The sequence below is a fragment of the Eschrichtius robustus genome, chromosome 1 (assembly GCF_028021215.1).
Source record: "Eschrichtius robustus isolate mEscRob2 chromosome 1, mEscRob2.pri, whole genome shotgun sequence".
Taxonomy (NCBI): domain Eukaryota; kingdom Metazoa; phylum Chordata; class Mammalia; order Artiodactyla; family Eschrichtiidae; genus Eschrichtius; species Eschrichtius robustus.
Window position 1 is genome coordinate 145,663,464 of NC_090824.1, and position 25,220 is coordinate 145,688,683.

Consider the following 25,220-nt stretch of genomic DNA (forward strand, 5'->3'; position numbering starts at 1 on the left):
GTTGGCTGCCAAGGAAATGCTACAGGTTTAAGGGCTGGAGTGAATGTGTGCTGCAGGGGTCATTTTGTCCTGCCGCCTTCTGGTGCTGCGAGCCTGTGATCTCCAGCATGCATGGCTTCAAGCCAGAGAAGTCATGCCGGTTCAAGGGTCCAGGATGTTGGAGGCGTTCCCTCATTGCACGGCTGTGGGTGACACGTTGGTTCTGGAGGACCAGGGTCTCATGGTTTCTCCAAGGTCTAGTCCTTGAAGGGAAGAAAGACAATGTGCAAGGTGGTACAATAAGATACCCAGTTGCTGCAAGGGTTTGCCCCGCCACTTTGGGCATTGGAATGGCTCCCTTGCCATTAGCTTTGGTTGCGGTCCTAAGAAGTTCCTCTGGCTTGGCAGGAGACCAGGAAGTATGCCTGCTGGTGAGTCTCCCTTGATCAGTCCAGGGGTTCCTCAGGTGCCCTTTGTCACGGGTCCCTACGAGCCGCTTTTGATGGAGGTCGTCATATTCGGCCAAGGGCCCTTCCCTTGTGGAAGATCTCTCGCCTTGAGGGTGTGTCCACTGTGTGGAATCATAAGTGCCAAGGGCGTGTTTGTTGCCAAAGAGGGCACTTGCTCTTAGGCTGAGGGGGCCCAGTTGTCCTGAGGGTGTCTCAGGGGATCAGGAAGACATCGTTTTGCTGTGATGCGGGGCAGATTGCTCAGGAGAGGAATTTCAGGGCCCGAGACCAGGGTGTTGTTGGCCGGCGGCGCTCTTTGTCCTGATGGCCGCATGCTCTGAAGGCGCCTGTGCCACGATGCTTTCACGTTTGGGTGCGTACACACAGGCAAGACGGACAGCAAATGAAATGTTGAGGAGAGATAGAACACACATCACTGGGTGGTATCGACCTGTCCCTCGCTGTGCCCGTGCACCCTCCTCAAGCCTGCGTGTGTTCTCTCACCCGAGCCAGGTGGAATGCCAGGGAAAGAATGCTAGCAGCAGCCTGGGGCCATCCGTATAATCCCTGATACCCGTTGAAAGGAGGACGGCGTGGCAAGGCGAGGCCAGGCGAAGGAGTCTCGGATGGGTCCTGGCGTGCATTCCATGAGGATCCTGCTTTAACCCTTGTTGCGGTAAGGGACACTTCTTTGCTTAACCTAAAGGTTTGGCGACGGGAACGTGTGCACCGGGGCTACACCCTCACCTTCTGGTAATTTCTCGGGGAACACGAGCTTTGATGCCCTGAGAACTGGCTGCATTTCCTGACCCATGGCTCGGCTCTGGCCACTTCTGTACGCTGATATGATTCAGCTCGCTGGCCGTCCCATGGTGGAATCTGCAACTTTGCATGTCCAACGTTTGAGCCCGTGTTTGGATCGATGATGACTCCCACAAATGCATTCCTTGGAAATCTGAACAAAATGAGTGAAAAATCCCTACCGTCTCCTCTTTGGAACTGAGGTCCAGCACGTGGCTCCCAAAAGGAAAGTAGGGAGAGGTTCACATTGCATTTGCGGCTGTGGGTGTCCACAGCCACGTTGTTCAAGTTGAGGGTTGTGGTCATCTCATGGGGAGAAGAGCCATTGGGAAAGGAGCCTGGGATGCCAATGCAGGTGGGAAGGCTTGGGACAGCTTGCCGTCTCTTTGTTCCTTGGTCTAGCCAGGACTGCTGTCCCCTGTCACGGTTCAGCATGCAGGTAGGAGAGGAAGCGTGCGCCATTGCTGGTTCTGCCACCTGCGCTTGTGTTCTACAGGCTGCCCCCACCTGCTGGTCATTGCCGTGTGGCCTCAAAGAAACAGAAGTCTGTAGGCTCAGGGTCAGAACAGGATTCCAGGCCTAGGCCAGGCTTCTTTGTCATGTTCTGCTTGGGAGACCATATGCAATTTATGTTTCTCCTGATGAGGGGAGAAATCAAATGGGCCAGTGTTCCTGGGAGTTTAGGCAATCTGATGGCTCCTCCTCGGGTTGTGTCCTGCTTGTGTGTGCTGTGTGAAGGGGCTGGAAAATGCCTTAGTCAAGCTTGGTCACGGCAAGCTTCCTTGGTGAGGGGTGGCTCTGGCATCTTGCCGTGACACGTTGGGATCCCGGTGGAGAGAGAGTAAGGCAAGGCGAGTGAAAGAGACACGTGAGATGGCTGACTAAGCCCACAGGTTTATTGGTGGGTGGATAGATCGACGGTGGCCATGGGGTCCCCGGAACACATTTGGGATTCCCTCAGGAGCATCTGGAGGCACGTGTAGGGAGAGAATACGGGAGCACCTTTGTGGACTGTCCCGCCTCTTTCCTCTCCTTGGTCGATTTGCTTCATGGCGGGTCCTTGTCCAGCGAAAGGTTGCCTTCATGGCACAGTATGGTGTCTTCTCATGGGGGCCGATTTAGAGGCCTTGGGGTGTTTTGTCCCTGTCTGGCCACGTTCCCCCTGTGTTGAAGATGTGAAGGTGTTCCTGAGGACAGCCAAGCATCATTTCTATACCCGGCCCACATAGCGTTCCCTGAGGATTGGAGCTCTACTAGGAGGTCATTGGGCGCAACCATGCAGAAACAAGGGAGTCGGTTGCCAAGGAAAGGCTACAGTTTTAAGGGCAGGAGAGGATGTGTGGTGTGGGTGTCATTTTTCCTGCCACCCGCTGGTGCGTCGAGACTGTGGTATCCGGCGAGCCTGGCCACAGGCCAGACAAATCATACCGGTTCAAGTGTCTAGGCTGTTGTCTGGGTTCTCTCGTTGCATGGCTGTGGGTAACAAGTTGCTTGTAGAGTACCTGGGCCTCACGGTTTCCCCAATGTCACGTCACTGATGGGCCCAGAGTGTGAAAGTGCCAGACACCACTGCAAGTTACACCATTGTTGCAAGGGTTTCCCCGCCGCGTTGAGCATCGGAATGGTTCCCGTGCCATTAGCTTTGTGTGTGGGCTAAGGGTAGGTTGCCAGTCTTGGCAGCAGGCCAGGAAGTATGGCTACAGGTGAATCTCCATTATTCAGTCCAGGAGTTCCTCTGGTGCGATTTGTCACCGGTCCCTACAAGCTGCTTTTGTTGGAGGTCGTGACATTTGTCCAAGGGTCGTTCCCTTGTGGAAGATCTCAGGGACCACATTTCCCCTTGAGGCTGAGTCCATTGTGTGGAAGCGTATGCGCCAGGAGTGGTTTGGTTCCCCAGAGGGCAGTGGCTCTTACGCTGAGTAATCCCATTTCCCCTGAGGGTGTCTCAGCGGTTCAGGATGACATCCCTATGCTGTGTCGGTGGGGAGGCGGCTCAGGCAGGGAAGTTCAAGGCCCATACCAGGGGTTTGATGGACGGCCGTGCTCTTTGTGTTGATGCCCGTGCACTCTGAAGGCATCTGTGCCATGATGCATTCACGTTTGGCTGTGGACACACAGACATGATGGGCTGCAAATGAAATGTTGAGGGGAGATATAGCGCACATCGCAGCGCACTTCGCTGGGCAGTATCACCCTTTGCCTCTGTGCCCCCGTTCACTTTTCTCAAACATCCCTGTGTTCTGTCACACTGAGGCAGGTGGTGGAGTGCCCGGGAACAAACACCTGCAGCAGCATGGGGCCCTCTGTATAGTCCATGAAACCTGGCGAAGTGAGGACAGTGCGGCAAGTTGAGGCAAGTCGAGGCAAAAGAGTCTCAGAGTGATTTTGGCGTGAAGTACTTGAGGATCCTCGTAGGAACCTTGTGGTGGTGAGTGGAAATTCTTTGCAGAAACCTAGATGTTTGGCCACGGGGACTTGTGCCCTGAGACTACACCCTCACCTTCTTGGCTCCTCCAGTGGCACCCCAGATCCGATGCCATGATCCTTAGCTCCATTGGCAGCCCCGTGGGTCGGCTCTGGCCGCTCCTGACTGCTGACATGATTGAGATCGTTGGCTGCCCTGCGGTGGAGCCTGCAACTTTGAACGTGCAGCCTTTGAGCAGGTGGATTGATGATGACTCCCATAAATGCACTGCTTGGAACTCTGAACCAATGAATGGGTCTCAGGTTTCTCCGCGGTCATGTCACTGACAGTCCCGGGGGCAAAAATACAATGCGCCAGGGCAAGTTACCCAGTTGCTGCAAGGGTTTGCCCTGCCAGTTTGGGCATTGGAATATCTCCAATGCCAATAGCTTTCTGTACGACCCAAGGGCATCGCCTCTGGCTTGACAAGGTTCGTGGTAGAAACCTTGTGGGGGTAAACGGAACTTCTTTGAAGAAACCTAGATGTTTGGCCACGGGGACTTGTGCGGCGAGACTACCCCGTCACATTCCGGGCTCTTCCTGGGGAACCCGAGCTCCAATGCCCTGAGACTTGGGTGCACTTTCTGCCCCGTGGCTCGAGTCTGGCCGCTCCCTACTGCTGAGAGGTTTTAGCTTGCTGACAATCCGCGACTTTGCACGTCCAGCCTTTGAGCAGCTGCGTGGATCGATGATGACTCCCATAAATGCATTCCTTCAAAATCTAAACAAAATGAATGAGCAATACCTACCATCTTCTCATCCTAACTGAGGTCCAGCACGTGGCTCCCAAAGGAAAATTAGGGAGAGGTCCATGTCGCATTTGCTACTGTGGGCGTGTGCAGCAACATTGTTCAAGTTGAGGGTGGCGGGCTTCTCGTGCAGAAAGAGCCATGTGGAAAGGAGCCTGGGATGTCCATCTACATGGGAAGGCTAAGGACAACTTGATGTCTCTGGGCACCTGAGTCTAGCCAAAACTGCTATATCCTGCCACGGTCTGTATGCAGGTATGAAAGGAAGCGTGAGCCACTGGTACTCCTCTGGCTTCCCCTCGAGATCTACAGGCCACCCTCGAGCTCAGGTCGTTGCCTTGTTCCCGCAAGGAAGCAGAAGTCTCTGCACTCAGGGTCAGAGAAGGAGTCCTGGCCAGGCCAGGCTTCTATGTCATGTTCAGCTTGGGAGGTGGGATGTAGTTTACATTTGCCCTGATGGTCAGGGGAAATCAAATGGGCCACCGTCCCACAGATTTGGGCGACGCTGTTGGCTCCTCCTTGGGTTGTGTCCTGCTTGTGTGTTGTGTGTGGAGAGGTTGGAAAATGCCTTAGGCAATTCCAGGGGATATCAAGCTACTTAGGTGAGGGGTGGATTCGTCTGGATCCTGGTGGAGAGAGGAAGGCAAGGCGAGTGGGAAATACACGTGAGAGTGTTGGCTAAGCCCACAGGCTTACTGTTGGGTGGATAGATGTTCGGTGGACATAGGGTTCCCGGAACTCTTTTGGGATATCTTCAGGAGCATTTGGAGTCCCGTGTAGGGAAGGAACACAGGTGCACATTCATGGACCATCCCAACCTTTTCCTCTCCTTTCTCAATGTGCTTCACGGCGGGTCCTTGTTCCACTGAATGGTGCCTTCACAGCACAGTATGGTGTCTTCTCACTGGGCCCGATTTGGAGCCGTTGGGATGTTTTGTCCCTGTGTGGCCTCCTTGCCCCTATGTTGAGGATGTTAAGGTGTTCCTTCGGACAGCCCAGCGTCATTGCTATGCCCAGTCGGCATAGCATTCCCTGAGGTTTGGAGCTCTTCCCGGAGGTCTTTGGGCCCAACCATGCAGAAAGAAGCGAGTTGGCTGCCAAGGAAATGCTACAGGTTTAAGGGCTGGAGTGAATGTGTGCTGCAGGGGTCATTTTGTCCTGCCGCCTTCTGGTGCTGCGAGCCTGTGATCTCCAGCATGCATGGCTTCAAGCCAGAGAAGTCATGCCGGTTCAAGGGTCCAGGATGTTGGAGGCGTTCCCTCATTGCACGGCTGTGGGTGACACGTTGGTTCTGGAGGACCAGGGTCTCATGGTTTCTCCAAGGTCTAGTCCTTGAAGGGAAGAAAGACAATGTGCAAGGTGGTACAATAAGATACCCAGTTGCTGCAAGGGTTTGCCCCGCCACTTTGGGCATTGGAATGGCTCCCTTGCCATTAGCTTTGGTTGCGGTCCTAAGAAGTTCCTCTGGCTTGGCAGGAGACCAGGAAGTATGCCTGCTGGTGAGTCTCCCTTGATCAGTCCAGGGGTTCCTCAGGTGCCCTTTGTCACGGGTCCCTACGAGCCGCTTTTGATGGAGGTCGTCATATTCGGCCAAGGGCCCTTCCCTTGTGGAAGATCTCTCGCCTTGAGGGTGTGTCCACTGTGTGGAATCATAAGTGCCAAGGGCGTGTTTGTTGCCAAAGAGGGCACTTGCTCTTAGGCTGAGGGGGCCCAGTTGTCCTGAGGGTGTCTCAGGGGATCAGGAAGACATCGTTTTGCTGTGATGCGGGGCAGATTGCTCAGGAGAGGAATTTCAGGGACCGAGACCAGGGTGTTGTTGGCCGGCGGCGCTCTTTGTCCTGATGGCCGCATGCTCTGAAGGCGCCTGTGCCACGATGCTTTCACGTTTGGGTGCGTACACACAGGCAAGACGGACAGCAAATGAAATGTTGAGGAGAGATAGAACACACATCACTGGGTGGTATCGACCTGTCCCTCGCTGTGCCCGTGCACCCTCCTCAAGCCTGCGTGTGTTCTCTCACCCGAGCCAGGTGGAATGCCAGGGAAAGAATGCTAGCAGCAGCCTGGGGCCATCCGTATAATCCCTGATACCCGTTGAAAGGAGGACGGCGTGGCAAGGCGAGGCCAGGCGAAGGAGTCTCGGATGGGTCCTGGCGTGCATTCCATGAGGATCCTGCTTTAACCCTTGTTGCGGTAAGGGACACTTCTTTGCTTAACCTAAAGGTTTGGCGACGGGAACGTGTGCACCGGGGCTACACCCTCACCTTCTGGTAATTTCTCGGGGAACACGAGCTTTGATGCCCTGAGAACTGGCTGCATTTCCTGACCCATGGCTCGGCTCTGGCCACTTCTGTACGCTGATATGATTCAGCTCGCTGGCCGTCCCATGGTGGAATCTGCAACTTTGCATGTCCAACGTTTGAGCCCGTGTTTGGATCGATGATGACTCCCACAAATGCATTCCTTGGAAATCTGAACAAAATGAGTGAAAAATCCCTACCGTCTCCTCTTTGGAACTGAGGTCCAGCACGTGGCTCCCAAAAGGAAAGTAGGGAGAGGTTCACATTGCATTTGCGGCTGTGGGTGTCCACAGCCACGTTGTTCAAGTTGAGGGTTGTGGTCATCTCATGGGGAGAAGAGCCATTGGGAAAGGAGCCTGGGATGCCAATGCAGGTGGGAAGGCTTGGGACAGCTTGCCGTCTCTTTGTTCCTTGGTCTAGCCAGGACTGCTGTCCCCTGTCACGGTTCAGCATGCAGGTAGGAGAGGAAGCGTGCGCCATTGCTGGTTCTGCCACCTGCGCTTGTGTTCTACAGGCTGCCCCCACCTGCTGGTCATTGCCTTGTGGCCTCAAAGAAACAGAAGTCTGTAGGCTCAGGGTCAGAACAGGATTCCAGGCCTAGGCCAGGCTTCTTTGTCATGTTCTGCTTGGGAGACCATATGCAATTTAGGTTTCTCCTGATGAGGGGAGAAATCAAATGGGCCAGTGTTCCTGGGAGTTTAGGCAATCTGATGGCTCCTCCTCGGGTTGTGTCCTGCTTGTGTGTGCTGTGTGAAGGGGCTGGAAAATGCCTTAGTCAAGCTTGGTCACGGCAAGCTTCCTTGGTGAGGGGTGGCTCTGGCATCTTGCCGTGACACGTTGGGATCCCGGTGGAGAGAGAGTAAGGCAAGGCGAGTGAAAGAGACACGTGAGATGGCTGACTAAGCCCACAGGTTTATTGGTGGGTGGATAGATCGACAGTGGCCATGGGGTCCCCGGAACACATTTGGGATTCCCTCAGGAGCATCTGGAGGCACGTGTAGGGAGAGAATACGGGAGCACCTTTGTGGACTGTCCCGCCTCTTTCCTCTCCTTGGTCGATTTGCTTCATGGCGGGTCCTTGTCCAGCGAAAGGTTGCCTTCATGGCACAGTATGGTGTCTTCTCATGGGGGCCGATTTAGAGGCCTTGGGGTGTTTTGTCCCTGTCTGGCCACGTTCCCCCTGTGTTGAAGATGTGAAGGTGTTCCTGAGGACAGCCAAGCATCATTTCTATACCCGGCCCACATAGCGTTCCCTGAGGATTGGAGCTCTACTAGGAGGTCATTGGGCGCAACCATGCAGAAACAAGGGAGTCGGTTGCCAAGGAAAGGCTACAGTTTTAAGGGCAGGAGAGGATGTGTGGTGTGGGTGTCATTTTTCCTGCCACCCGCTGGTGCGTCGAGACTGTGGTATCCGGCGAGCCTGGCCACAGGCCAGACAAATCATACCGGTTCAAGTGTCTAGGCTGTTGTCTGGGTTCTCTCGTTGCATGGCTGTGGGTAACAAGTTGCTTGTAGAGTACCTGGGCCTCACGGTTTCCCCAATGTCACGTCACTGATGGGCCCAGAGTGTGAAAGTGCCAGACACCACTGCAAGTTACACCATTGTTGCAAGGGTTTCCCCGCCGCGTTGAGCATCGGAATGGTTCCCGTGCCATTAGCTTTGTGTGTGGGCTAAGGGTAGGTTGCCAGTCTTGGCAGCAGGCCAGGAAGTATGGCTACAGGTGAATCTCCATTATTCAGTCCAGGAGTTCCTCTGGTGCGATTTGTCACCGGTCCCTACAAGCTGCTTTTGTTGGAGGTCGTGACATTTGTCCAAGGGTCGTTCCCTTGTGGAAGATCTCAGGGACCACATTTCCCCTTGAGGCTGAGTCCATTGTGTGGAAGCGTATGCGCCAGGAGTGGTTTGGTTCCCCAGAGGGCAGTGGCTCTTACGCTGAGTAATCCCATTTCCCCTGAGGGTGTCTCAGCGGTTCAGGATGACATCCCTATGCTGTGTCGGTGGGGAGGCGGCTCAGGCGGGGAAGTTCAAGGCCCATACCAGGGGTTTGATGGACGGCCGTGCTCTTTGTGTTGATGCCCGTGCACTCTGAAGGCATCTGTGCCATGATGCATTCACGTTTGGCTGTGGACACACAGACATGATGGGCTGCAAATGAAATGTTGAGGGGAGATATAGCGCACATCGCAGCGCACTTCGCTGGGCGGTATCACCCTTTGCCTCTGTGCCCCCGTTCACTTTTCTCAAACATCCCTGTGTTCTGTCACACTGAGGCAGGTGGTGGAGTGCCCGGGAACAAACACCTGCAGCAGCATGGGGCCCTCTGTATAGTCCATGAAACCTGGCGAAGTGAGGACAGTGCGGCAAGTTGAGGCAAGTCGAGGCAAAAGAGTCTCAGAGTGATTTTGGCGTGAAGTACTTGAGGATCCTCGTAGGAACCTTGTGGTGGTGAGTGGAAATTCTTTGCAGAAACCTAGATGTTTGGCCACGGGGACTTGTGCCCTGAGACTACACCCTCACCTTCTTGGCTCCTCCAGTGGCACCCCAGATCCGATGCCATGATCCTTAGCTCCATTGGCAGCCCCGTGGGTCGGCTCTGGCCGCTCCTGACTGCTGACATGATTGAGATCGTTGGCTGCCCTGCGGTGGAGCCTGCAACTTTGAACGTGCAGCCTTTGAGCAGGTGGATTGATGATGACTCCCATAAATGCACTGCTTGGAACTCTGAACCAATGAATGGGTCTCAGGTTTCTCCGCGGTCATGTCACTGACAGTCCCGGGGGCGAAAATACAATGCGCCAGGGCAAGTTACCCAGTTGCTGCAAGGGTTTGCCCTGCCAGTTTGGGCATTGGAATATCTCCAATGCCAATAGCTTTCTGTACGACCCAAGGGCATCGCCTCTGGCTTGACAAGGTTCGTGGTAGAAACCTTGTGGGGGTAAACGGAACTTCTTTGAAGAAACCTAGATGTTTGGCCACGGGGACTTGTGCGGCGAGACTACCCCGTCACATTCCGGGCTCTTCCTGGGGAACCCGAGCTCCAATGCCCTGAGACTTGGGTGCACTTTCTGCCCCGTGGCTCGAGTCTGGCCGCTCCCTACTGCTGAGAGGTTTTAGCTTGCTGACAATCCGCGACTTTGCACGTCCAGCCTTTGAGCAGCTGCGTGGATCGATGATGACTCCCATAAATGCATTCCTTCAAAATCTAAACAAAATGAATGAGCAATACCTACCATCTTCTCATCCTAACTGAGGTCCAGCACGTGGCTCCCAAAGGAAAATTAGGGAGAGGTCCATGTCGCATTTGCTACTGTGGGCGTGTGCAGCAACATTGTTCAAGTTGAGGGTGGCGGGCTTCTCGTGCAGAAAGAGCCATGTGGAAAGGAGCCTGGGATGTCCATCTACATGGGAAGGCTAAGGACAACTTGATGTCTCTGGGCACCTGAGTCTAGCCAAAACTGCTATATCCTGCCGCGGTCTGTATGCAGGTATGAAAGGAAGCGTGAGCCACTGGTACTCCTCTGGCTTCCCCTCGAGATCTACAGGCCACCCTCGAGCTCAGGTCGTTGCCTTGTTCCCGCAAGGAAGCAGAAGTCTCTGCACTCAGGGTCAGAGAAGGAGTCCTGGCCAGGCCAGGCTTCTATGTCATGTTCAGCTTGGGAGGTGGGATGTAGTTTACATTTGCCCTGATGGTCAGGGCAAATCAAATGGGCCACCGTCCCACAGATTTGGGCGACGCTGCTGGCTCCTCCTTGGGTTTTGTCCTGCTTGTGTGTTGTGTGTGGAGAGGTTGGAAAATGCCTTAGGCAATTCCAGGGGATATCAAGCTACTTAGGTGAGGGGTGGATTTGTCTGGATCCTGGTGGAGAGAGGAAGGCAAGGCGAGTGGGAAATACACGTGAGAGTGTTGGCTAAGCCCACAGGCTTACTGTTGGGTGGATAGATGTTCGGTGGACATAGGGTTCCCGGAACTCTTTTGGGATATCTTCAGGAGCATTTGGAGTCCCGTGTAGGGAAGGAACACAGGTGCACATTCATGGACCATCCCAACCTTTTCCTCTCCTTTCTCAATGTGCTTCACGGCGGGTCCTTGTTCCACTGAATGGTGCCTTCACAGCACAGTATGGTGTCTTCTCACTGGGCCCGATTTGGAGCCGTTGGGATGTTTTGTCCCTGTGTGGCCTCCTTGCCCCTATGTTGAGGATGTTAAGGTGTTCCTTCGGACAGCCCAGCGTCATTGCTATGCCCAGTCGGCATAGCATTCCCTGAGGTTTGGAGCTCTTCCCGGAGGTCTTTGGGCCCAACCATGCAGAAAGAAGCGAGTTGGCTGCCAAGGAAATGCTACAGGTTTAAGGGCTGGAGTGAATGTGTGCTGCAGGGGTCATTTTGTCCTGCCGCCTTCTGGTGCTGCGAGCCTGTGATCTCCAGCATGCATGGCTTCAAGCCAGAGAAGTCATGCCGGTTCAAGGGTCCAGGATGTTGGAGGCGTTCCCTCATTGCACGGCTGTGGGTGACACGTTGGTTCTGGAGGACCAGGGTCTCATGGTTTCTCCAAGGTCTAGTCCTTGAAGGGAAGAAAGACAATGTGCAAGGTGGTACAATAAGATACCCAGTTGCTGCAAGGGTTTGCCCCGCCACTTTGGGCATTGGAATGGCTCCCTTGCCATTAGCTTTGGTTGCGGTCCTAAGAAGTTCCTCTGGCTTGGCAGGAGACCAGGAAGTATGCCTGCTGGTGAGTCTCCCTTGATCAGTCCAGGGGTTCCTCAGGTGCCCTTTGTCACGGGTCCCTACGAGCCGCTTTTGATGGAGGTCGTCATATTCGGCCAAGGGCCCTTCCCTTGTGGAAGATCTCTCGCCTTGAGGGTGTGTCCACTGTGTGGAATCATAAGTGCCAAGGGCGTGTTTGTTGCCAAAGAGGGCACTTGCTCTTAGGCTGAGGGGGCCCAGTTGTCCTGAGGGTGTCTCAGGGGATCAGGAAGACATCGTTTTGCTGTGATGCGGGGCAGATTGCTCAGGAGAGGAATTTCAGGGCCCGAGACCAGGGTGTTGTTGGCCGGCGGCGCTCTTTGTCCTGATGGCCGCATGCTCTGAAGGCGCCTGTGCCACGATGCTTTCACGTTTGGGTGCGTACACACAGGCAAGACGGACAGCAAATGAAATGTTGAGGAGAGATAGAACACACATCACTGGGTGGTATCGACCTGTCCCTCGCTGTGCCCGTGCACCCTCCTCAAGCCTGCGTGTGTTCTCTCACCCGAGCCAGGTGGAATGCCAGGGAAAGAATGCTAGCAGCAGCCTGGGGCCATCCGTATAATCCCTGATACCCGTTGAAAGGAGGACGGCGTGGCAAGGCGAGGCCAGGCGAAGGAGTCTCGGATGGGTCCTGGCGTGCATTCCATGAGGATCCTGCTTTAACCCTTGTTGCGGTAAGGGACACTTCTTTGCTTAACCTAAAGGTTTGGCGACGGGAACGTGTGCACCGGGGCTACACCCTCACCTTCTGGTAATTTCTCGGGGAACACGAGCTTTGATGCCCTGAGAACTGGCTGCATTTCCTGACCCATGGCTCGGCTCTGGCCACTTCTGTACGCTGATATGATTCAGCTCGCTGGCCGTCCCATGGTGGAATCTGCAACTTTGCATGTCCAACGTTTGAGCCCGTGTTTGGATCGATATTGACTCCCACAAATGCATTCCTTGGAAATCTGAACAAAATGAGTGAAAAATCCCTACCGTCTCCTCTTTGGAACTGAGGTCCAGCACGTGGCTCCCAAAAGGAAAGTAGGGAGAGGTTCACATTGCATTTGCGGCTGTGGGTGTCCACAGCCACGTTGTTCAAGTTGAGGGTTGTGGTCATCTCATGGGGAGAAGAGCCATTGGGAAAGGAGCCTGGGATGCCAATGCAGGTGGGAAGGCTTGGGACAGCTTGCCGTCTCTTTGTTCCTTGGTCTAGCCAGGACTGCTGTCCCCTGTCACGGTTCAGCATGCAGGTAGGAGAGGAAGCGTGCGCCATTGCTGGTTCTGCCACCTGCGCTTGTGTTCTACAGGCTGCCCCCACCTGCTGGTCATTGCCTTGTGGCCTCAAAGAAACAGAAGTCTGTAGGCTCAGGGTCAGAACAGGATTCCAGGCCTAGGCCAGGCTTCTTTGTCATGTTCTGCTTGGGAGACCATATGCAATTTAGGTTTCTCCTGATGAGGGGAGAAATCAAATGGGCCAGTGTTCCTGGGAGTTTAGGCAATCTGATGGCTCCTCCTCGGGTTGTGTCCTGCTTGTGTGTGCTGTGTGAAGGGGCTGGAAAATGCCTTAGTCAAGCTTGGTCACGGCAAGCTTCCTTGGTGAGGGGTGGCTCTGGCATCTTGCCGTGACACGTTGGGATCCCGGTGGAGAGAGAGTAAGGCAAGGCGAGTGAAAGAGACACGTGAGATGGCTGACTAAGCCCACAGGTTTATTGGTGGGTGGATAGATCGACAGTGGCCATGGGGTCCCCGGAACACATTTGGGATTCCCTCAGGAGCATCTGGAGGCACGTGTAGGGAGAGAATACGGGAGCACCTTTGTGGACTGTCCCGCCTCTTTCCTCTCCTTGGTCGATTTGCTTCATGGCGGGTCCTTGTCCAGCGAAAGGTTGCCTTCATGGCACAGTATGGTGTCTTCTCATGGGGGCCGATTTAGAGGCCTTGGGGTGTTTTGTCCCTGTCTGGCCACGTTCCCCCTGTGTTGAAGATGTGAAGGTGTTCCTGAGGACAGCCAAGCATCATTTCTATACCCGGCCCACATAGCGTTCCCTGAGGATTGGAGCTCTACTAGGAGGTCATTGGGCGCAACCATGCAGAAACAAGGGAGTCGGTTGCCAAGGAAAGGCTACAGTTTTAAGGGCAGGAGAGGATGTGTGGTGTGGGTGTCATTTTTCCTGCCACCCGCTGGTGCGTCGAGACTGTGGTATCCGGCGAGCCTGGCCACAGGCCAGACAAATCATACCGGTTCAAGTGTCTAGGCTGTTGTCTGGGTTCTCTCGTTGCATGGCTGTGGGTAACAAGTTGCTTGTAGAGTACCTGGGCCTCACGGTTTCCCCAATGTCACGTCACTGATGGGCCCAGAGTGTGAAAGTGCCAGACACCACTGCAAGTTACACCATTGTTGCAAGGGTTTCCCCGCCGCGTTGAGCATCGGAATGGTTCCCGTGCCATTAGCTTTGTGTGTGGGCTAAGGGTAGGTTGCCAGTCTTGGCAGCAGGCCAGGAAGTATGGCTACAGGTGAATCTCCATTATTCAGTCCAGGAGTTCCTCTGGTGCGATTTGTCACTGGTCCCTACAAGCTGCTTTTGTTGGAGGTCGTGACATTTGTCCAAGGGTCGTTCCCTTGTGGAAGATCTCAGGGACCACATTTCCCCTTGAGGCTGAGTCCATTGTGTGGAAGCGTATGCGCCAGGAGTGGTTTGGTTCCCCAGAGGGCAGTGGCTCTTACGCTGAGTAATCCCATTTCCCCTGAGGGTGTCTCAGCGGTTCAGGATGACATCCCTATGCTGTGTCGGTGGGGAGGCGGCTCAGGCGGGGAAGTTCAAGGCCCATACCAGGGGTTTGATGGACGGCCGTGCTCTTTGTGTTGATGCCCGTGCACTCTGAAGGCATCTGTGCCATGATGCATTCACGTTTGGCTGTGGACACACAGACATGATGGGCTGCAAATGAAATGTTGAGGGGAGATATAGCGCACATCGCAGCGCACTTCGCTGGGCGGTATCACCCTTTGCCTCTGTGCCCCCGTTCACTTTTCTCAAACATCCCTGTGTTCTGTCACACTGAGGCAGGTGGTGGAGTGCCCGGGAACAAACACCTGCAGCAGCATGGGGCCCTCTGTATAGTCCATGAAACCTGGCGAAGTGAGGACAGTGCGGCAAGTTGAGGCAAGTCGAGGCAAAAGAGTCTCAGAGTGATTTTGGCGTGAAGTACTTGAGGATCCTCGTAGGAACCTTGTGGTGGTGAGTGGAAATTCTTTGCAGAAACCTAGATGTTTGGCCACGGGGACTTGTGCCCTGAGACTACACCCTCACCTTCTTGGCTCCTCCAGTGGCACCCCAGATCCGATGCCATGATCCTTAGCTCCATTGGCAGCCCCGTGGGTCGGCTCTGGCCGCTCCTGACTGCTGACATGATTGAGATCGTTGGCTGCCCTGCGGTGGAGCCTGCAACTTTGAACGTGCAGCCTTTGAGCAGGTGGATTGATGATGACTCCCATAAATGCACTGCTTGGAACTCTGAACCAATGAATGGGTCTCAGGTTTCTCCGCGGTCATGTCACTGACAGTCCCGGGGGCGAAAATACAATGCGCCAGGGCAAGTTACCCAGTTGCTGCAAGGGTTTGCCCTGCCAGTTTGGGCATTGGAATATCTCCAATGCCAATAGCTTTCTGTACGACCCAAGGGCATCGCCTCTGGCTTGACAAGGTTCGTGGTAGAAACCTTGTGGGGGTAAACGGAACTTCTTTGAAGAAACCTAGATGTTTGGCCACGGGGACTTGTGCGGCGAGACTACCCCGTCACATTCCGGGCTCTTCCTGGGGAACCCGAGCTCCAATGCCCTGAGACTTGGGTGCACTTTCTGCCCCGTGGCTCGAGTCTGGCCGCTCCCTACTGCTGAGAGGTTTTAGCTTGCTGACAATCCGCGACTTTGCACGTCCAGCCTTTGAGCAGCTGCGTGGATCGATGATGACTCCCATAAATGCATTCCTTCAAAATCTAAACAAAATGAATGAGCAATACCTACCATCTTCTCATCCTAACTGAGGTCCAGCACGTGGCTCCCAAAGGAAAATTAGGGAGAGGTCCATGTCGCATTTGCTACTGTGGGCGTGTGCAGCAACATTGTTCAAGTTGAGGGTGGCGGGCTTCTCGTGCAGAAAGAGCCATGTGGAAAGGAGCCTGGGATGTCCATCTACATGGGAAGGCTAAGGACAACTTGATGTCTCTGGGCACCTGAGTCTAGCCAAAACTGCTATATCCTGCCGCGGTCTGTATGCAGGTATGAAAGGAAGCGTGAGCCACTGGTACTCCTCTGGCTTCCCCTCGAGATCTACAGGCCACCCTCGAGCTCAGGTCGTTGCCTTGTTCCCGCAAGGAAGCAGAAGTCTCTGCACTCAGGGTCAGAGAAGGAGTCCTGGCCAGGCCAGGCTTCTATGTCATGTTCAGCTTGGGAGGTGGGATGTAGTTTACATTTGCCCTGATGGTCAGGGGAAATCAAATGGGCCACCGTCCCACAGATTTGGGCGACGCTGTTGGCTCCTCCTTGGGTTGTGTCCTGCTTGTGTGTTGTGTGTGGAGAGGTTGGAAAATGCCTTAGGCAATTCCAGGGGATATCAAGCTACTTAGGTGAGGGGTGGATTCGTCTGGATCCTGGTGGAGAGAGGAAGGCAAGGCGAGTGGGAAATACACGTGAGAGTGTTGGCTAAGCCCACAGGCTTACTGTTGGGTGGATAGATGTTCGGTGGACATAGGGTTCCCGGAACTCTTTTGGGATATCTTCAGGAGCATTTGGAGTCCCGTGTAGGGAAGGAACACAGGTGCACATTCATGGACCATCCCAACCTTTTCCTCTCCTTTCTCAATGTGCTTCACGGCGGGTCCTTGTTCCACTGAATGGTGCCTTCACAGCACAGTATGGTGTCTTCTCACTGGGCCCGATTTGGAGCCGTTGGGATGTTTTGTCCCTGTGTGGCCTCCTTGCCCCTATGTTGAGGATGTTAAGGTGTTCCTTCGGACAGCCCAGCGTCATTGCTATGCCCAGTCGGCATAGCATTCCCTGAGGTTTGGAGCTCTTCCCGGAGGTCTTTGGGCCCAACCATGCAGAAAGAAGCGAGTTGGCTGCCAAGGAAATGCTACAGGTTTAAGGGCTGGAGTGAATGTGTGCTGCAGGGGTCATTTTGTCCTGCCGCCTTCTGGTGCTGCGAGCCTGTGATCTCCAGCATGCATGGCTTCAAGCCAGAGAAGTCATGCCGGTTCAAGGGTCCAGGATGTTGGAGGCGTTCCCTCATTGCACGGCTGTGGGTGACACGTTGGTTCTGGAGGACCAGGGTCTCATGGTTTCTCCAAGGTCTAGTCCTTGAAGGGAAGAAAGACAATGTGCAAGGTGGTACAATAAGATACCCAGTTGCTGCAAGGGTTTGCCCCGCCACTTTGGGCATTGGAATGGCTCCCTTGCCATTAGCTTTGGTTGCGGTCCTAAGAAGTTCCTCTGGCTTGGCAGGAGACCAGGAAGTATGCCTGCTGGTGAGTCTCCCTTGATCAGTCCAGGGGTTCCTCAGGTGCCCTTTGTCACGGGTCCCTACGAGCCGCTTTTGATGGAGGTCGTCATATTCGGCCAAGGGCCCTTCCCTTGTGGAAGATCTCTCGCCTTGAGGGTGTGTCCACTGTGTGGAATCATAAGTGCCAAGGGCGTGTTTGTTGCCAAAGAGGGCACTTGCTCTTAGGCTGAGGGGGCCCAGTTGTCCTGAGGGTGTCTCAGGGGATCAGGAAGACATCGTTTTGCTGTGATGCGGGGCAGATTGCTCAGGAGAGGAATTTCAGGGCCCGAGACCAGGGTGTTGTTGGCCGGCGGCGCTCTTTGTCCTGATGGCCGCATGCTCTGAAGGCGCCTGTGCCACGATGCTTTCACGTTTGGGTGCGTACACACAGGCAAGACGGACAGCAAATGAAATGTTGAGGAGAGATAGAACACACATCACTGGGTGGTATCGACCTGTCCCTCGCTGTGCCCGTGCACCCTTCTCAAGCCTGCGTGTGTTCTCTCACCCGAGCCAGGTGGAATGCCAGGGAAAGAATGCTAGCAGCAGCCTGGGGCCATCCGTATAATCCCTGATACCCGTTGAAAGGAGGACGGCGTGGCAAGGCGAGGCCAGGCGAAGGAGTCTCGGATGGGTCCTGGCGTGCATTCCATGAGGATCCTGCTTTAACCCTTGTTGCGGTAAGGGACACTTCTTTGCTTAACCTAAAGGTTTGGCGACGGGAACGTGTGCACCGGGGCTACACCCTCACCTTCTGGTAATTTCTCGGGGAACACGAGCTTTGATGCCCTGAGAACTGGCTGCATTTCCTGACCCATGGCTCGGCTCTGGCCACTTCTGTACGCTGATATGATTCAGCTCGCTGGCCGTCCCATGGTGGAATCTGCAACTTTGCATGTCCAACGTTTGAGCCCGTGTTTGGATCGATGATGACTCCCACAAATGCATTCCTTGGAAATCTGAACAAAATGAGTGAAAAATCCCTACCGTCTCCTCTTTGGAACTGAGGTCCAGCACGTGGCTCCCAAAAGGAAAGTAGGGAGAGGTTCACATTGCATTTGCGGCTGTGGGTGTCCACAGCCACGTTGTTCAAGTTGAGGGTTGTGGTCATCTCATGGGGAGAAGAGCCATTGGGAAAGGAGCCTGGGATGCCAATGCAGGTGGGAAGGCTTGGGACAGCTTGCCGTCTCTTTGTTCCTTGGTCTAGCCAGGACTGCTGTCCCCTGTCACGGTTCAGCATGCAGGTAGGAGAGGAAGCGTGCGCCATTGCTGGTTCTGCCACCTGCGCTTGTGTTCTACAGGCTGCCCCCACCTGCTGGTCATTGCCTTGTGGCCTCAAAGAAACAGAAGTCTGTAGGCTCAGGGTCAGAACAGGATTCCAGGCCTAGGCCAGGCTTCTTTGTCATGTTCTGCTTGGGAGACCATATGCAATTTAGGTTTCTCCTGATGAGGGGAGAAATCAAATGGGCCAGTGTTCCTGGGAGTTTAGGCAATCTGATGGCTCCTCCTCGGGTTGTGTCCTGCTTGTGTGTGCTGTGTGAAGGGGCTGGAAAATGCCTTAGTCAAGCTTGGTCACGGCAAGCTTCCTTGGTGAGGGGTGGCTCTGGCATCTTGCCGTGACACGTTGGGATCCCGGTGGAGAGAGAGTAAGGCAAGGCGAGTGAAAGAGACACGTGAGATGGCTGACTAAGCCCACAGGTTTATTGGTGGGTGGATAGATCGACAGTGGCCATGGGGTCCCCGGAACACATTTGGGATTCCCTCAGGAGCATCTGGAGGCACGTGTAGGGAGAGAATACGGGAGCACCTTTGTGGACTGTCCCGCCTCTTTCCTCTCCTTGGTCGATTTGCTTCATGGCGGGTCCTTGTCCAGCGAAAGGTTGCCTTCATGGCACAGTATGGTGTCTTCTCATGGGGGCCGATTTAGAGGCCTTGGGGTGTTTTGTCCCTGTCTGGCCACGTTCCCCCTGTGTTGAAGATGTGAAGGTGTTCCTGAGGACAGCCAAGCATCATTTCTATACCCGGCCCACATAGCGTTCCCTGAGGATTGGAGCTCTACTAGGAGGTCATTGGGCGCAACCATGCAGAAACAAGGGAGTCGGTTGCCAAGGAAAGGCTACAGTTTTAAGGGCAGGAGAGGATGTGTGGTGTGGGTGTCATTTTTCCTGCCACCCGCTGGTGCGTCGAGACTGTGGTATCCGGCGAGCCTGGCCACAGGCCAGACAAATCATACCGGTTCAAGTGTCTAGGCTGTTGTCTGGGTTCTCTCGTTGCATGGCTGTGGGTAACAAGTTGCTTGTAGAGTACCTGGGCCTCACGGTTTCCCCAATGTCACGTCACTGATGGGCCCAGAGTGTGAAAGTGCCAGACACCACTGCAAGTTACACCATTGTTGCAAGGGTTTCCCCGCCGCGTTGAGCATCGGAATGGTTCCCGTGCCATTAGCTTTGTGTGTGGGCTAAGGGTAGGTTGCCAGTCTTGGCAGCAGGCCAGGAAGTATGGCTACAGGTGAATCTCCATTATTCAGTCCAGGAGTTCCTCTGGTGCGATTTGTCACCGGTCCCTACAAGCTGCTTTTGTTGGAGGTCGTGACATTTGTCCAAGGGTCGTTCCCTTGTGGAAGATCTCAGGGACCACATTTCCCCTTGAGGCTGAGTCCATTGTGTGGAAGCGTATGCGCCAGGAGTGGTTTGGTTCCCCAGAGGGCAGTGGCTCTTACGCTGAGTAATCCCATTTCCCCTGAGGGTGTCTCAGCGGTTCAGGATGACATCCCTATGCTGTGTCGGTGGGGAGGCGGCTCAGGCGGGGAAGTTCAAGGCCCATACCAGGGGTTTGATGGACGGCCGTGCTCTTTGTGTTGATGCCCGTGCACTCTGAAGGCATCTGTGCCATGATGCATTCACGTTTGGCTGTGGACACACAGACATGATGGGCTGCAAATGAAATGTTGAGGGGAGATATAGCGCACATCGCAGCGCACTTCGCTGGGCGGTATCACCCTTTGCCTCTGTGCCCCCGTTCACTTTTCTCAAACATCCCTGTGTTCTGTCACACTGAGGCAGGTGGTGGAGTGCCCGGGAACAAACACCTGCAGCAGCATGGGGCCCTCTGTATAGTCCATGAAACCTGGCGAAGTGAGGACAGTGCGGCAAGTTGAGGCAAGTCGAGGCAAAAGAGTCTCAGAGTGATTTTGGCGTGAAGTACTTGAGGATCCTCGTAGGAACCTTGTGGTGGTGAGTGGAAATTCTTTGCAGAAACCTAGATGTTTGGCCACGGGGACTTGTGCCCTGAGACTACACCCTCACCTTCTTGGCTCCTCCAGTGGCACCCCAGATCCGATGCCATGATCCTTAGCTCCATTGGCAGCCCCGTGGGTCGGCTCTGGCCGCTCCTGACTGCTGACATGATTGAGATCGTTGGCTGCCCTGCGGTGGAGCCTGCAACTTTGAACGTGCAGCCTTTGAGCAGGTGGATTGATGATGACTCCCATAAATGCACTGCTTGGAACTCTGAACCAATGAATGGGTCTCAGGTTTCTCCGCGGTCATGTCACTGACAGTCCCGGGGGCGAAAATACAATGCGCCAGGGCAAGTTACCCAGTTGCTGCAAGGGTTTGCCCTGCCAGTTTGGGCATTGGAATATCTCCAATGCCAATAGCTTTCTGTACGACCCAAGGGCATCGCCTCTGGCTTGACAAGGTTCGTGGTAGAAACCTTGTGGGGGTAAACGGAACTTCTTTGAAGAAACCTAGATGTTTGGCCACGGGGACTTGTGCGGCGAGACTACCCCGTCACATTCCGGGCTCTTCCTGGGGAACCCGAGCTCCAATGCCCTGAGACTTGGGTGCACTTTCTGCCCCGTGGCTCGAGTCTGGCCGCTCCCTACTGCTGAGAGGTTTTAGCTTGCTGACAATCCGCGACTTTGCACGTCCAGCCTTTGAGCAGCTGCGTGGATCGATGATGACTCCCATAAATGCATTCCTTCAAAATCTAAACAAAATGAATGAGCAATACCTACCATCTTCTCATCCTAACTGAGGTCCAGCACGTGGCTCCCAAAGGAAAATTAGGGAGAGGTCCATGTCGCATTTGCTACTGTGGGCGTGTGCAGCAACATTGTTCAAGTTGAGGGTGGCGGGCTTCTCGTGCAGAAAGAGCCATGTGGAAAGGAGCCTGGGATGTCCATCTACATGGGAAGGCTAAGGACAACTTGATGTCTCTGGGCACCTGAGTCTAGCCAAAACTGCTATATCCTGCCGCGGTCTGTATGCAGGTATGAAAGGAAGCGTGAGCCACTGGTACTCCTCTGGCTTCCCCTCGAGATCTACAGGCCACCCTCGAGCTCAGGTCGTTGCCTTGTTCCCGCAAGGAAGCAGAAGTCTCTGCACTCAGGGTCAGAGAAGGAGTCCTGGCCAGGCCAGGCTTCTATGTCATGTTCAGCTTGGGAGGTGGGATGTAGTTTACATTTGCCCTGATGGTCAGGGGAAATCAAATGGGCCACCGTCCCACAGATTTGGGCGACGCTGTTGGCTCCTCCTTGGGTTGTGTCCTGCTTGTGTGTTGTGTGTGGAGAGGTTGGAAAATGCCTTAGGCAATTCCAGGGGATATCAAGCTACTTAGGTGAGGGGTGGATTCGTCTGGATCCTGGTGGAGAGAGGAAGGCAAGGCGAGTGGGAAATACACGTGAGAGTGTTGGCTAAGCCCACAGGCTTACTGTTGGGTGGATAGATGTTCGGTGGACATAGGGTTCCCGGAACTCTTTTGGGATATCTTCAGGAGCATTTGGAGTCCCGTGTAGGGAAGGAACACAGGTGCACATTCATGGACCATCCCAACCTTTTCCTCTCCTTTCTCAATGTGCTTCACGGCGGGTCCTTGTTCCACTGAATGGTGCCTTCACAGCACAGTATGGTGTCTTCTCACTGGGCCCGATTTGGAGCCGTTGGGATGTTTTGTCCCTGTGTGGCCTCCTTGCCCCTATGTTGAGGATGTTAAGGTGTTCCTTCGGACAGCCCAGCGTCATTGCTATGCCCAGTCGGCATAGCATTCCCTGAGGTTTGGAGCTCTTCCCGGAGGTCTTTGGGCCCAACCATGCAGAAAGAAGCGAGTTGGCTGCCAAGGAAATGCTACAGGTTTAAGGGCTGGAGTGAATGTGTGCTGCAGGGGTCATTTTGTCCTGCCGCCTTCTGGTGCTGCGAGCCTGTGATCTCCAGCATGCATGGCTTCAAGCCAGAGAAGTCATGCCGGTTCAAGGGTCCAGGATGTTGGAGGCGTTCCCTCATTGCACGGCTGTGGGTGACACGTTGGTTCTGGAGGACCAGGGTCTCATGGTTTCTCCAAGGTCTAGTCCTTGAAGGGAAGAAAGACAATGTGCAAGGTGGTACAATAAGATACCCAGTTGCTGCAAGGGTTTGCCCCGCCACTTTGGGCATTGGAATGGCTCCCTTGCCATTAGCTTTGGTTGCGGTCCTAAGAAGTTCCTCTGGCTTGGCAGGAGACCAGGAAGTATGCCTGCTGGTGAGTCTCCCTTGATCAGTCCAGGGGTTCCTCAGGTGCCCTTTGTCACGGGTCCCTACGAGCCGCTTTTGATGGAGGTCGTCATATTCGGCCAAGGGCCCTTCCCTTGTGGAAGATCTCTCGCCTTGAGGGTGTGTCCACTGTGTGGAATCATAAGTGCCAAGGGCGTGTTTGTTGCCAAAGAGGGCACTTGCTCTTAGGCTGAGGGGGCCCAGTTGTCCTGAGGGTGTCTCAGGGGATCAGGAAGACATCGTTTTGCTGTGATGCGGGGCAGATTGCTCAGGAGAGGAATTTCAGGGACCGAGACCAGGGTGTTGTTGGCCGGCGGCGCTCTTTGTCCTGATGGCCGCATGCTCTGAAGGCGCCTGTGCCACGATGCTTTCACGTTTGGGTGCGTACACACAGGCAAGACGGACAGCAAATGAAATGTTGAGGAGAGATAGAACACACATCACTGGGTGGTATCGACCTGTCCCTCGCTGTGCCCGTGCACCCTCCTCAAGCCTGCGTGTGTTCTCTCACCCGAGCCAGGTGGAATGCCAGGGAAAGAATGCTAGCAGCAGCCTGGGGCCATCCGTATAATCCCTGATACCCGTTGAAAGGAGGACGGCGTGGCAAGGCGAGGCCAGGCGAAGGAGTCTCGGATGGGTCCTGGCGTGCATTCCATGAGGATCCTGCTTTAACCCTTGTTGCGGTAAGGGACACTTCTTTGCTTAACCTAAAGGTTTGGCGACGGGAACGTGTGCACCGGGGCTACACCCTCACCTTCTGGTAATTTCTCGGGGAACACGAGCTTTGATGCCCTGAGAACTGGCTGCATTTCCTGACCCATGGCTCGGCTCTGGCCACTTCTGTACGCTGATATGATTCAGCTCGCTGGCCGTCCCATGGTGGAATCTGCAACTTTGCATGTCCAACGTTTGAGCCCGTGTTTGGATCGATGATGACTCCCACAAATGCATTCCTTGGAAATCTGAACAAAATGAGTGAAAAATCCCTACCGTCTCCTCTTTGGAACTGAGGTCCAGCACGTGGCTCCCAAAAGGAAAGTAGGGAGAGGTTCACATTGCATTTGCGGCTGTGGGTGTCCACAGCCACGTTGTTCAAGTTGAGGGTTGTGGTCATCTCATGGGGAGAAGAGCCATTGGGAAAGGAGCCTGGGATGCCAATGCAGGTGGGAAGGCTTGGGACAGCTTGCCGTCTCTTTGTTCCTTGGTCTAGCCAGGACTGCTGTCCCCTGTCACGGTTCAGCATGCAGGTAGGAGAGGAAGCGTGCGCCATTGCTGGTTCTGCCACCTGCGCTTGTGTTCTACAGGCTGCCCCCACCTGCTGGTCATTGCCTTGTGGCCTCAAAGAAACAGAAGTCTGTAGGCTCAGGGTCAGAACAGGATTCCAGGCCTAGGCCAGGCTTCTTTGTCATGTTCTGCTTGGGAGACCATATGCAATTTAGGTTTCTCCTGATGAGGGGAGAAATCAAATGGGCCAGTGTACCTGGGAGTTTAGGCAATCTGATGGCTCCTCCTCGGGTTGTGTCCTGCTTGTGTGTGCTGTGTGAAGGGGCTGGAAAATGCCTTAGTCAAGCTTGGTCACGGCAAGCTTCCTTGGTGAGGGGTGGCTCTGGCATCTTGCCGTGACACGTTGGGATCCCGGTGGAGAGAGAGTAAGGCAAGGCGAGTGAAAGAGACACGTGAGATGGCTGACTAAGCCCACAGGTTTATTGGTGGGTGGATAGATCGACAGTGGCCATGGGGTCCCCGGAACACATTTGGGATTCCCTCAGGAGCATCTGGAGGCACGTGTAGGGAGAGAATACGGGAGCACCTTTGTGGACTGTCCCGCCTCTTTCCTCTCCTTGGTCGATTTGCTTCATGGCGGGTCCTTGTCCAGCGAAAGGTTGCCTTCATGGCACAGTATGGTGTCTTCTCATGGGGGCCGATTTAGAGGCCTTGGGGTGTTTTGTCCCTGTCTGGCCACGTTCCCCCTGTGTTGAAGATGTGAAGGTGTTCCTGAGGACAGCCAAGCATCATTTCTATACCCGGCCCACATAGCGTTCCCTGAGGATTGGAGCTCTACTAGGAGGTCATTGGGCGCAACCATGCAGAAACAAGGGAGTCGGTTGCCAAGGAAAGGCTACAGTTTTAAGGGCAGGAGAGGATGTGTGGTGTGGGTGTCATTTTTCCTGCCACCCGCTGGTGCGTCGAGACTGTGGTATCCGGCGAGCCTGGCCACAGGCCAGACAAATCATACCGGTTCAAGTGTCTAGGCTGTTGTCTGGGTTCTCTCGTTGCATGGCTGTGGGTAACAAGTTGCTTGTAGAGTACCTGGGCCTCACGGTTTCCCCAATGTCACGTCACTGATGGGCCCAGAGTGTGAAAGTGCCAGACACCACTGCAAGTTACACCATTGTTGCAAGGGTTTCCCCGCCGCGTTGAGCATCGGAATGGTTCCCGTGCCATTAGCTTTGTGTGTGGGCTAAGGGTAGGTTGCCAGTCTTGGCAGCAGGCCAGGAAGTATGGCTACAGGTGAATCTCCATTATTCAGTCCAGGAGTTCCTCTGGTGCGATTTGTCACCGGTCCCTACAAGCTGCTTTTGTTGGAGGTCGTGACATTTGTCCAAGGGTCGTTCCCTTGTGGAAGATCTCAGGGACCACATTTCCCCTTGAGGCTGAGTCCATTGTGTGGAAGC

At 54.5% G+C, this 25,220-nt stretch overlaps 13 non-coding genes across 13 annotated transcripts; all 13 read left to right on the plus strand.

The window, feature by feature from the left end:
* Nucleotides 1–1,344: 1,344 nt before the first annotated feature.
* LOC137752779 (small nucleolar RNA SNORD116) lies at nucleotides 1,345–1,436 on the plus strand. Its single transcript, XR_011071285.1, has one exon. It is a non-coding gene; the product is annotated as a small nucleolar RNA SNORD116 (small nucleolar RNA).
* A 2,458-nt stretch (nucleotides 1,437–3,894) lies between these two features.
* On the plus strand, nucleotides 3,895–3,986 carry LOC137751804 (small nucleolar RNA SNORD116). Its single transcript, XR_011070963.1, has one exon. It is a non-coding gene; the product is annotated as a small nucleolar RNA SNORD116 (small nucleolar RNA).
* A 389-nt stretch (nucleotides 3,987–4,375) lies between these two features.
* On the plus strand, nucleotides 4,376–4,467 carry LOC137778305 (small nucleolar RNA SNORD116). The gene has a single exon (XR_011076834.1). It is a non-coding gene; the product is annotated as a small nucleolar RNA SNORD116 (small nucleolar RNA).
* Nucleotides 4,468–6,875: 2,408 nt separating this feature from the next.
* On the plus strand, nucleotides 6,876–6,967 carry LOC137752783 (small nucleolar RNA SNORD116). The gene has a single exon (XR_011071286.1). It is a non-coding gene; the product is annotated as a small nucleolar RNA SNORD116 (small nucleolar RNA).
* A 2,458-nt stretch (nucleotides 6,968–9,425) lies between these two features.
* Nucleotides 9,426–9,517, plus strand: LOC137751808 (small nucleolar RNA SNORD116). Its single transcript, XR_011070964.1, has one exon. It is a non-coding gene; the product is annotated as a small nucleolar RNA SNORD116 (small nucleolar RNA).
* Nucleotides 9,518–9,906: 389 nt separating this feature from the next.
* LOC137778309 (small nucleolar RNA SNORD116) lies at nucleotides 9,907–9,998 on the plus strand. Its single transcript, XR_011076835.1, has one exon. It is a non-coding gene; the product is annotated as a small nucleolar RNA SNORD116 (small nucleolar RNA).
* Nucleotides 9,999–12,406: 2,408 nt separating this feature from the next.
* Nucleotides 12,407–12,498, plus strand: LOC137753275 (small nucleolar RNA SNORD116). Its single transcript, XR_011071437.1, has one exon. It is a non-coding gene; the product is annotated as a small nucleolar RNA SNORD116 (small nucleolar RNA).
* A 2,458-nt stretch (nucleotides 12,499–14,956) lies between these two features.
* On the plus strand, nucleotides 14,957–15,048 carry LOC137751815 (small nucleolar RNA SNORD116). Its single transcript, XR_011070968.1, has one exon. It is a non-coding gene; the product is annotated as a small nucleolar RNA SNORD116 (small nucleolar RNA).
* A 389-nt stretch (nucleotides 15,049–15,437) lies between these two features.
* On the plus strand, nucleotides 15,438–15,529 carry LOC137778312 (small nucleolar RNA SNORD116). The gene has a single exon (XR_011076836.1). It is a non-coding gene; the product is annotated as a small nucleolar RNA SNORD116 (small nucleolar RNA).
* A 2,408-nt stretch (nucleotides 15,530–17,937) lies between these two features.
* Nucleotides 17,938–18,029, plus strand: LOC137752788 (small nucleolar RNA SNORD116). The gene has a single exon (XR_011071288.1). It is a non-coding gene; the product is annotated as a small nucleolar RNA SNORD116 (small nucleolar RNA).
* A 2,458-nt stretch (nucleotides 18,030–20,487) lies between these two features.
* LOC137751820 (small nucleolar RNA SNORD116) lies at nucleotides 20,488–20,579 on the plus strand. Its single transcript, XR_011070969.1, has one exon. It is a non-coding gene; the product is annotated as a small nucleolar RNA SNORD116 (small nucleolar RNA).
* A 389-nt stretch (nucleotides 20,580–20,968) lies between these two features.
* Nucleotides 20,969–21,060, plus strand: LOC137778319 (small nucleolar RNA SNORD116). Its single transcript, XR_011076837.1, has one exon. It is a non-coding gene; the product is annotated as a small nucleolar RNA SNORD116 (small nucleolar RNA).
* Nucleotides 21,061–23,468: 2,408 nt separating this feature from the next.
* LOC137752793 (small nucleolar RNA SNORD116) lies at nucleotides 23,469–23,560 on the plus strand. The gene has a single exon (XR_011071289.1). It is a non-coding gene; the product is annotated as a small nucleolar RNA SNORD116 (small nucleolar RNA).
* Nucleotides 23,561–25,220: the final 1,660 nt, after the last annotated feature.